This window comes from Mastomys coucha, unplaced genomic scaffold (assembly GCF_008632895.1).
Source record: "Mastomys coucha isolate ucsf_1 unplaced genomic scaffold, UCSF_Mcou_1 pScaffold13, whole genome shotgun sequence".
In the NCBI taxonomy this organism is placed as follows: domain Eukaryota; kingdom Metazoa; phylum Chordata; class Mammalia; order Rodentia; family Muridae; genus Mastomys; species Mastomys coucha.
The window spans coordinates 72644259-72654969 of record NW_022196895.1 but is presented as its reverse complement, the minus strand read 5'-3'; the positions used below and the strand labels follow the sequence as shown (position 1 = coordinate 72654969).

General features: G+C 45.7%; 2 long non-coding RNA genes across 9 annotated transcripts in view; one reads left to right on the top strand and one right to left on the bottom strand.

The window, feature by feature from the left end:
• The first annotated feature begins 1926 nt into the window (after window positions 1-1926).
• LOC116087366 overlaps window positions 1927-10711 on the top strand; it is a 15447-nt gene continuing 6662 nt past the window's right edge. For 7 of the 8 annotated variants that reach the window (XR_004117395.1, XR_004117399.1, XR_004117396.1 and 4 more), the window contains exon 1: window positions 8928-9256. This is a non-coding gene — a long non-coding RNA (uncharacterized LOC116087366). Of the gene's footprint in view, window positions 2067-8927; window positions 9257-10711 lie in introns of those variants that run through there. The other variant, XR_004117400.1, reaches the window with a different exon arrangement.
• LOC116087367 lies at window positions 2539-3414 on the bottom strand. Its single transcript, XR_004117402.1, has 2 exons — window positions 3222-3414; window positions 2539-2731 (listed from the first exon to the last, which is right to left on the bottom strand). It is a non-coding gene; the product is annotated as an uncharacterized LOC116087367 (long non-coding RNA).

Sequence of the window (10711 nt, the reverse complement as noted above, 5' to 3'; positions counted from 1 at the left end):
GGCTGGCTTGTCCTTCCTTCAGTCTCTGCTCCATAGTTAGTCTCTGCAACTCCTTTCGTGGGTATTTGTGAACCACTTTGTTCAGTGGCAGCTTGCAGGTATGCCAGCCCTGACTCTTTGGTACAACTTTACCAACTCCTTTGCATCCCTAGTGGGTGAAGTCAGCCACTGGGAATCGTCTGGTCCCCACGTGGGTCTCTGCTCAGTATCAGTTCTGTCAGTGTTTATACATGGAGTGGAAAGGGATCAAACACAGTAGGAAACTGAGGTCCAGAGAGACCAAGTGACTGCTGCCTGTCTCTGAGAACCAGAACTCCAACTCAGGCATGGCACTAGCCTCTCTGGGAGGCTGTGCCCCCCTCAAGCTGTTCTGCACTCTGTTGGTGACTAGGAACCAACAAAACCTCAAATCCCCGCTCAGTGTTTCTGCTTTTAACCAACACAAATCATTGCGCAGGAAGTGCGCCTTCTCAGCCTGATAGAAATGTCCTGCTGGTTGATTGCTTAGCTGGAGGAAAGGGGTCGAGGAGCTTAGCTGCTTGTCAATGAACTTCTTATCTCATTTTTGGGGACCGATAACCTCACTAATGTACTGTCTAGCGGTTTGAAGAAGAATCACGCAAGCACTGTTTAGTGTGAAACTCTTGGTGACCCAAAATACTGTTAGATGCATGTCCTGGTGTTTGCTCTGATGGGTTCCAAGTCCTGAGAAGTTATATTTGAGCCTAACGCCATATGGAGCTGGCAGGGAACTCTCTCTTGTGGAGAGAGGAGAGTGGGACAGAGAGGTGTGACTTAGTCACTTGCATTTGAAATTGAGGGGTCCCAGTCAGTACCTGTAGCATCCCCCCTTCTGGTGCCATTATCAGGCCGTGTTTGGGAACTGGCTGGAGCTGCATCTGTGTTGGTGTACATACAGTCCCCTGCTGAGGACAAAAAAGCAGTTTTATGAACCCTAGAGAGAACTGGTGGGGTCACGAGTGCAGGGTGTGTGTGTGTGTGGGTGGGGGGGGAAGCGACAACCAAAGAGCTAGTCGGCAGACTGAATACAAGAGTTAAAAGGTTTAGGAGAAATGCAGTGACGTTTGTTGTGGTGGCACACACCTTTAATCGCAGCACTGGGGAGGCAGAGACAGGCTGAAGAGATCAAGGCCAGCCTGACTGAGATAGCGAATTCCAGGCTATATAGACCTTGTCTTAAAAGAAATGCAATGAAAGTTCTGCACCTGTTTCTGATTTTGTTTTCTAGAAATATCTTCAGGAAAAAAAAAACTCGATTTTTGTTTTTGTTGTTGATATATATGCATATATGCACATACATGTGCACACATATTTGTACATATGCACGTACGTATGTATGCTGGCATGGGTTTAAAAATATCCAAAGCAACGCCCACACCCTTCCTCTATCCTAAGGAATGAGCTCCCAGGGGGGATGGTTTGCACACAGGTGGGTCCTAACTGAGAAGTCATGCATATGTAATTGGATGAAGCTTGACTCTTTTCCGGAAGCTGTGGGAAAAAGCAGAATCGGGACAGAGTGTTCTTTAGGCCACAGAGGTTTGAAGCTGCTGTTCTGCGCACCCACAGGAGTTTTCTGCAGCAGCCTTCAAGGCCACCCTACCTAGGCGGTGCTGAGTTGGCACTCTTTTCCTGTCTAATATAAGAAATGTACAAGCGCACATGAATGCGGCAGTGAAGAGCACAGCGAATGAGGGGAGCTGTTGTCAAGGCTCGGCCTGACTTGGTCTGCGCTTGCTTCCCTCTGAAATGGTAGGACTTTAAAGCAAGTGGGAGGAAAGCCCCACTGAAGGCCTCAGATGGTCGGCCATCTTGCTCAAACTGCACCCACAGGCACTGCTCAGAACACACACGCACACACGCACGCACGCGCGCGCACGCGCGCACACACACGCACGCATGCACCCACGCACACACGCACGCACTCACGCACGCAAGCAAGCAAGCGCCAGTTTATCCTTTGCAGGCACCTACGCAGCTCCTTGCAGGTGGAAGGTGCTGAGGGCTTCAGGCTAGGGCGTAGGTCTGGCTAATGGTTGATAGAAGTAAGTATGGAGATATCTGGCTCTCGTCCTGCCCCACTTCCTGCATGCTAGAGTTCAACTGTCGTAGAACTTACCGGTCCATCACTTGCTATCTTATCTGTCCTTCCCTTCCTCCCCTGGCCAGTTCCCTGTGCCTCCTGCTTTCTTCCTGGAAAACTACCTGCTCTCAAGCTCTGTTTCAGGGAGATTCCAAACAAAACACACAGGGCTGCATTCGCTTAATTGAGCATTCTTTAAAACTACAACAACAATACCAAATTTTAATTTTATGTATATGGGTATTTTGCTTGCATATCTGCCTTTGGAAGCCAGAAGAGGGCAATGGATCCCCTGAGACTGGAGTTATAAGCAGTTGTGGGCTACTTTGTGAATCCTGGGACTTGAACGTGGGACCTCAGGAAGAGCAGCCAGTGCTCTTAACCAGTGAGCCATCTCTCTGGACCATAAAATGAACATTCTTTGTGACATCTGATTCCTGCTGATTTGGCCAAGATTCAAAGTATTTTGACGCTGAGAGTACAGAAGACAACACCCAGTGGTACATTTCCCAGAAGGCAACGGTGTGGTGGTAGTTGAGCCACACAGCCAAGTGGTCAGAGATAGGCATTCCGTCAAGCTGGTGTTCCTAAGCTCCCATGATTCATTCTTGGTTTCAGGGTCATAACCTGGAAAAAAAAAAAAAACCAACCAATTTCTCATCTTTCCTCTGCTAAACAAGAAGTCAGTTAAATCAACACCCCTCCCCTCTTTTTAGTGCTGGAGAATCAAATCCAGGAACTCACACAGGCTAAGCCCGCTCTCTTCCATTGGACTACACATTCCTGGTCCCCAAGATCATGGCATGTTTATATATATATTTTTATTTACTTAACGAGATAGTCAGTACAACTGAGTATCCAGCTAGACTCCAGATAATGTGGCCGAAAAGCCATCCAGTGATATCATATCCCTATCCTAAAAGGACAGGGCGTGGTCTCTCTGGGAAAAGGTGAAAGCATGTGCGCGTCTGAGTAGAGTTTCGAGTCAGGGTGACCAGATGGGGCCTCAGGGGAAGGCACAGGGACTTGGAAAGCACATGAAGAGATCAGACGCCATTTGGAGAGCAAGAAATGCTGGTTGATACTTCAAGCAGGGAGTGGCACACCCCTTACTTACCTCTTTGTGCCAGTTTCTTTCCTTCACGGGTGCAGTGGGGTGAGAAGGCACCTTCTTCCTGACTTGCCCCAGATCTGAGAACAATGGCGCCCACTGACCATAGACTGAGATCTCTGAGTCTGCGAGCCAAAAACAGACCTTTCTTCCTTTAAGTTGATTTGTTCAGTATTTTGTCACAATGACCAAAAAGCCTGGGACATAGGACCCCGCCTAGGTTGGCTCTTCCTCTCAGGTCCTCTAAATTGTGCCCAGAAGCATGGCTGGGCATTTTCCTGTCTCCAAGTTGGCCCCATTCACCATTTTACGTATGTTTCGTGACATTTATTCAAAGTCAGTAGTTAACAAATAAACCATGCCTCCATGGAGTCCACTCATTAGCTGGGGGAGGACGACATGTACGCACGTAATCAGTGAACCATGTATACGGTTGTTTCCATGGTGACACATGCCACGGATGTGGAGGAGGTGAGGGATAAGGAGATGGTGGCTGAGCATGGCAAGGCTTTGTCCTTTGAGGAGGGATTGACCAGGAAGCAAATGGACTTTAACCCTGAGGAGTCTTGGCCTGAGACATTTAAGGCCAAGGAAAGGCCAGCTGTAGATGCTTCAGTGGAAGCTGACTTGGCGTCTTCAGGAAGGTAATACTGAGAGGACCCTGGCTTTTATAATGGGTGAAGAGGGAGTCCCCCCAGGTGTGAGTTGGGGAGCACGTGATCTCCCATTCAAAGAATGATAAATAAAATGACAAAATTCTTCAGGGCAAAGCAAAGCACTACATTTTAGACTTAAAAACTATTTATGTTTAATTTCAAACATGTACAACAGTGATACAGCCCCATAACGGATCCCTCGGTACTCATTCAGCCCCAGAACTTGATAATTCGAGGGGTTTTTCACTTCATCCACACCAGTCACTTACTTTAGAACCGCACCTATAGCCGTTTTAGGAAGGGTCTCAAAAATGTATGGAAAGTAAATCCACCACGGGTTTATTATGACCCAAATACTGAATGAATTTTTTTAATAAGATAGAATTCCCAACTTATTAGTGTTAGAATTTTCCATATATGAAAATTAATGTTAAAACAAAAATCTGTATGCTGCATTTGTCTCTAAAATTTTGAATAAAACTATTCCCCTTTTTGGATGGACATGATGGCATACATTTTTAATCCCAGCACTTGGGGGTCAAAGGCAGGTCTGTGAGTTCGAGACCTGTCTAGTTTACATAGGAGTTCTAGGACATCTAGAATTACACGATGAGACCTTGTTTCAAAAGAGAAATCAAAAATTGTTGTTTTAAAGAACAATTTTTAATTCATAGCAAAATTGAGAGGAAAGCACAGAGATTTCCCCTGCACCTCTGCTGGCCACATCTCCTCGTAAAGTGCTCATTCCTGACATCCAGCGAACGTCATTATCACCTGAGGACTGAAGCTCACACTAGGATTCTTTCTTAGTATTGAACATACTGAGGACATAGACAAATGTATATCTCTGTTACAGTATCATATGGAATAGTTTTGCTGCCTCCGAAGTCCCCTTCTTCCACACACTTAGCCCTCTCTAAAGACTGAAAGTGACTGCTAATTTTCCACGACTTTGATCTTTGTAGAATACTGTATAGTTAGAATCACATAACATGTGCCCCTTTATAACCTTTTTTTCCACTTTGAAATATGCACTTATTTCCTCTTTTCAATCTCCTTGATTGTTCGATTTTCCTACTGAGTAATATTCCATTGTTTGGATGTACCACAGTTTACTCTTTCATCTACTGAAGGATACTTCCAAGTTTTCCCATTTATACATAGAGGTACTATAACATCCATATGGTTTTACATTTGCCAGAGAGAATGGTTGGATGTTCTTCCACTCTTTAATCTATAGGTACACACACACACACACACACACACACACACACACACACACAGGATGGATCGCATAGCCTCAGGTACACTAGGCACACATTTTGTTACTGATATACATTCCCAATTCTTTTTTATCTTTATTGTATTTGCTGAAAAACCTAGATTGTTTTCTCTGAATAATTTCTTAGCCTAGGTTTTCCTACCTGAATCCATGTGATGCTAGTTTTTTTCTTTCCTCTTTATTTTCCAGAAGCTTGCCATTAGAGCAGGCCAGAAGTGAGTCCAAATTTAAGTTTATTTATTATTTAGCACTGTTTTATGGGACTGTTGTTCTTCTGTGGACATTTTCATCAAGAGACCTGAAGATCGATATAACACTTGCCCAGTGGTGGATCTCTATGAGTTTGAGACCAGCTTGGTCTACATAGCAGGTTCCAGGCCAGCCTGAGCTTACTTATGTATAAAACTAGCTAGGGACTGTGGTGGTCTGAATGAGAATGGTTCCCGTAATCTTATAGATTTGAATACTTGGTCACCAGGGAGTGGCACTATTTGAAAGGATTAGGAGAGGTGGCCTTGATATAGAAAGTGTGTCACTGGAGCTGGGCTTTGAGGTTTCAAAAAGTCCATTGCAAGCCCAGAGTCTCTCTCTTCCTGTTGCCTTTGGATCCAGATGTAGAGCTCTTCGCTCCTTCTCCAGCACCATGTCTGCCTATGTGCCACTAGGGCTCCCTTGCCATGATCACTATGAATGGACCAAACCTCTGAAACTGTAAGCAAGCCGCAATTCAATACTTCCCTTCCTAGGAGTTTCAGTGCTTATGATATTCTTCACAGCAAGAGAACACTGACTAAGACAGAGGTAATCAAGACAGCTCCATGAGTAAGGGAACTTTCCACCAAGCCTCATGATCCAAGTTCAGTCTCTAAGTCCTCAGGGTACATGGAGAGAAATAGCTTTCCCAAGTTAGTCTTTGATTTCTGTATGTGAGCCAAAGTATGTGACTCCCCTCTCCCAATAAATAATTAAATGTAAAAAAATATTTAAGACCAGCTAGAAACATGTGTATGCATTCATGTGTCTGTGTGTTTCCAGGCTGAGAGAACATCACAAAGTAGAGATTCGCCAGATTTTTCTGGCTCCTCAAGGAAGTGGAGCCTGTTAATGAGGAATAAAACATTCTGATACCGGCAGTAAAGGCTGTGTGATAATGATATCACTAACACGAGGAGCTGTGGTTGTAAGGACCGGGAGGATCTGCTTCTGCTTCTGGCGGACTCGGCTGTGGCGAGTGCTCTCACTTCCCAGCGTGCCCCTCTTTAATTTTTCAGTCTGTGTGTAGCAATCCCATTAGTTGTATTTAATACATGGTATATTTGTTCTTAGACTTTTATGACTCCTGCTAATTAACTGTACAGTCTTTTATTAGTGTTTGAAATTCTAATTACTGCATTCCCAGGAAGTTTAATATTGTTTAGACTGCACTGCCTCTTTATAGACTCTCAAGGTTTGCCTCCAGAAACTGAAGTTATGAGTCTCAGCGAGCCTGTGTTCATTAAGGAAGAACACCCTGGTTTAGCCAACCCTTCTTCTTTGTGAGAGGCCCAAACAGGCTCTTGGAACCGGGTTTCATGTTGAGTAGGTGCTGCCCATTCCCTGCCAATGACTGGCACCGAAGCATTTGGTGCCACTTCCATGACTGGCCAGGAAGTCGTCTGTGATATGTCCCTGAACCTTTGTGGTGTGTCCTTGAGCCTTTGTGGTGTGCCCTGCTCTGGAAGGCTGGGTTCTTCTCTTATTCTGCCTTTAGAGTATGCTTGTTGCCCTGTCTTGGCTCTGTATGCTTTCTTAATGGGAGCATCTTCCTTTCTGTCTAGCTATGCTTGCTTATCCTTTTATGTCTTATTCAGACACCACTTCCTCTACAAAGCCAACTCGCCCTTCTCTCCCCACTGCACCATAGTTTAACCCCAGTCTTGCACGTACCTTTGTCTTGGGTCTTCATTTGTCACCTCTGGTGTGTCTCCATCATGCATATAGCTTGAAATGTAAACCCCGAGAGCATAAAGATGACCTCATGTGTGTCTTCAGAACTCTCCACTATCCTTGCCCTACTGGAGATGTTTATTCACTGCTTGCAGATCGTTGGTCTGTTATTGTAGGAGATGAGGGATGCAGTATAAATGTTCTGAATGAGACTTATGGCTTACATTGATAGCCTTAAAAGTAGGAATAACAAAATCATTGACCATCAGACCATTTGATGTGCATTAAGTTTTCTCTTGAAGCCATATTCTTCCTTTCATCTGACCAATGACCTGGCACTTGTTGTGTTGGGCATCACATCAACATGGGGCTGAAATACTGATGGGGACACAGGGATACAAACTAAAGGGAAGAGAAAACCATGATAGAAGAGTTTGTTCAGTTGGATTGGCCCATGATCCATGTATGTCTGTGTGATGCTGACTTTGTTACTATTTACTAGTCCACTGTGAGCAACACCATCTCTAGGCAGGTGATTTTAGTCTGTTTAAGAAAGCTAGCTAATGTCTCCTGAGAGGCTCTGCCAGTGCCCGATTAATACAGAAGTGGAGGCTCACAGCCATCGATTGGACTGAGTACAGAGTCCCCAATAAAGGAAGTAGAGAAAGGACCCAAGGAGCTGAAGGGTTTGTAGCCCCTTAGGAGGAACAACAATATGAACTAACTAGTACTCTCAGAGCTTCCAGGGACTCAACCACCAACCAAAGAGTGCACATGGTGACACTCATGGCTCCAGCTGCATATGTAGCAGAGGATGGCCTAGTTGTCATCAATGGGAGGAGAGGCCCTTGGTCCTGTGAAGGTACTATGTCCCAGTGTAGGGGAATACCAGGGCCAGGAAGTGGGAGAGGGTGGGTTGGTGAGCAGGGGGAGGGGAGAAGGAATAGGTTTTTTTGTTGTTGTTGTTGTTTTTTCCGGAGGGGAAACCAGGAAAGGGGATAACATTTGAAATGTAAATAAAGAAAATATCTAATAAAAATAAAAAAAGAAAAGAAAAAAAAAGAAAGCTAGCTAAACATATGTCAGGGATGGAGCCAATGTTGAAAGAATGGACACTCTTGAAAAGGGCAATGCATTATGGCTCTGCAGTACTATCCTAGAGCAAGGCATAGCTGGAGCACCGAAAGAAGTGGCGGAAATGTACCCCATCAAGTGTCCTCAGCCTCTGTCTTCCTACTGACTTTGGTGAGAAGCTTTTCCAGAGAATGAGATTTGGCAACATTACCAATGATTTCTGCCATGTTTGCTCCTTAACACTGAGAAGAGACCTGCTTCAGGTACTGCTCAGGCACTGGTGTGAGAATTGAGTTCTGATCACAATCCTGCTCCGACAAGGGGGTAGCCTCGGGAAAGCTGCCTAACTTGCTGTCCTGATAAGGTTTCGTTGTCAGCCTAATACGACGACCTAGAGGGAAGAGAAAACCATGATCGAAGAGTTTGCTCAGTCCGATTGGCCCGTGATCCTGTCTGTGTAGCATTGACTCTGTTACTATTTACTAGCCCATGGTGAGGGACCCCATCTCTAGGCAGGTGATCATAGGCTGTTTAAGAAAGCTAGCTGAGCATAGGTCAGTGATAGAGCCAGTAAAACAATGATTTCTTCATGGTTTCTGCTTCACGTTCCTGCCTTGGCTTCCTCTCCATTGGATTATGGCCTGGAAGTGTAACCTGAAATAAACACAGGCACTGTTGGTCATAGCAACTGGCGCTTTTAATCATAGCAACAGAATGGAACTGGAATTCTTGCCTATACTTAGAGAAAATGGTAACAATCCCTGTGAAGTCATACACAAAGGTCGAGGATTCACTAAGACAACTTGGGGATCTGCTGCCTGGTGAACGCTCCGTTGCTGGTGGCTGTCATTCTCAGAGAACAGTCACTGTCCCCTTCGCTCTCCTCCCTCCAGAACTAAAGTCCTCTGCTGTGCCACCAGGCATGCTGTACAGCCTCAGAGAAACAACTCATTAGATTCTGGACTTTTGGCACTAGGGACCCTGTCAGGTAGGCCGAGGACGGAGAGAGGAGCCGTGGCTGCATCCTGCCTCCAGATCTGCTCTCCAGCAAGCCGTCTTCGGTCTTCACTGGGCTTTGCCTTTACCAAGTGCAGAGCCAAGGGGTGAGGATTTCTGTTGGTCCCACTGGGACTCAGCGGGTGAATGAGTTAACATTTACAAAGTGCTTTGAGCTCCTTGGAGAAAAGGCCCAATCTAAGTATTCTCATTAGTGCGTGAATAATAGATGAGCCCAAAGCACTTTGTGAATAGGAAGTTCTTTAGCAATGCTAAATAATACTCCCGCGGTCCTACCTGCGAGTGAGAGGAGGGGTGGGTTCTTGAAGCTCTTATGGTTCTAGTCTTTACTATCACTAAGACGGAGTAAGATCTTGGATAAAACAATTCCCCTCTTCTGCTTCTGAGAATGGAGAGGACCAAATGGGTGATGTCAAAGGACTCACTTAGCCAGGTGCCTCTTCAGTTCTTTCTGTTTAGAGTGATGCAGACAGCGGGGAGTCAGAGCAGTCATCTATGGGAGGGTGGGCTGATCTCCAAAACAAGAGGCTACTCTAGGCAGTGGCTGCAGATGCTGCCCTCCTCTTTGGTACTGTGAGAATGAGCTTGCCTTTTTATGGGGGATAGACTGTGGAACAGAGTGGTCTCTGAACCTTGGGCTGTGGAGAAAAGACCTCGTGGGTCTGCATTCTAGAAAACACTTAATGGCCGTGGATCTATTTACAAGGACGGTGGGGAATACACCTAATCTAGGGTTTATCTCAAAGTTTGGAAGCACAGTTTTGTAGTGGTGACTGCGTTCATATTGTGCAACAGAGTCCCTAGAGCTCTTCATGTTGCAGCTAGAACTTCCGTCCTCATTAAGTCACACTCCCCACTTCTACCTTCGCCAGCTCCAACAGCCACCCTTCTGCTTCCTGCCTCTCCCAGCTTGGCTCCTTCAGCTCCTTTGCAACTGGAACCATGCACTGTTTGTCCTTTTGGTGACAGGCTTATTTCATTCACTGTAATGTCTTTGAAGCTTATTCATCCTGTATAAGAATTTTCCCTGTGTGTGTGTGTGTGTGTGTGTGTGTGTGTGTGTGTGTGTGTGTGCATGTGTACATGTGAGCACAGGTGCTTTCAGAATTCAAAAGGGTGTCTGATCACCTGGATCTGGAGGTACAGGTGGCAGTGAGCTACCCAACATGGGTGCCACATCTTGAACTTGGATTCTCTGTAAGAACAGTATGTGATCCTAACTTCTGAGCCATTTCTACAGCCCTTCCACCTTATTGCTTTGAGACAGGGTCTCTCAATGAACTTGGAGCTTACTGATTCAGCTAGACTGGGTGGTCATCAAACCCCAGGGATGATCCTGTCTCTACCTCCCCAGTACTAGGATGATAGGAACTCACAGTGGCTGTTGAAAATTGAACTCAGGTCCTTATACTTGTGTGTGGCAAACACTTGACCAATAAGTCATAGCTCCAGTTCTTCTCCCTCCCTCCCTCCTTCTCCCTCCTTCTCCCTCTCTCCCTCCCTCCCCTCTCTCTTTCTCCCTCCCTCCCTCACCTTCCTTC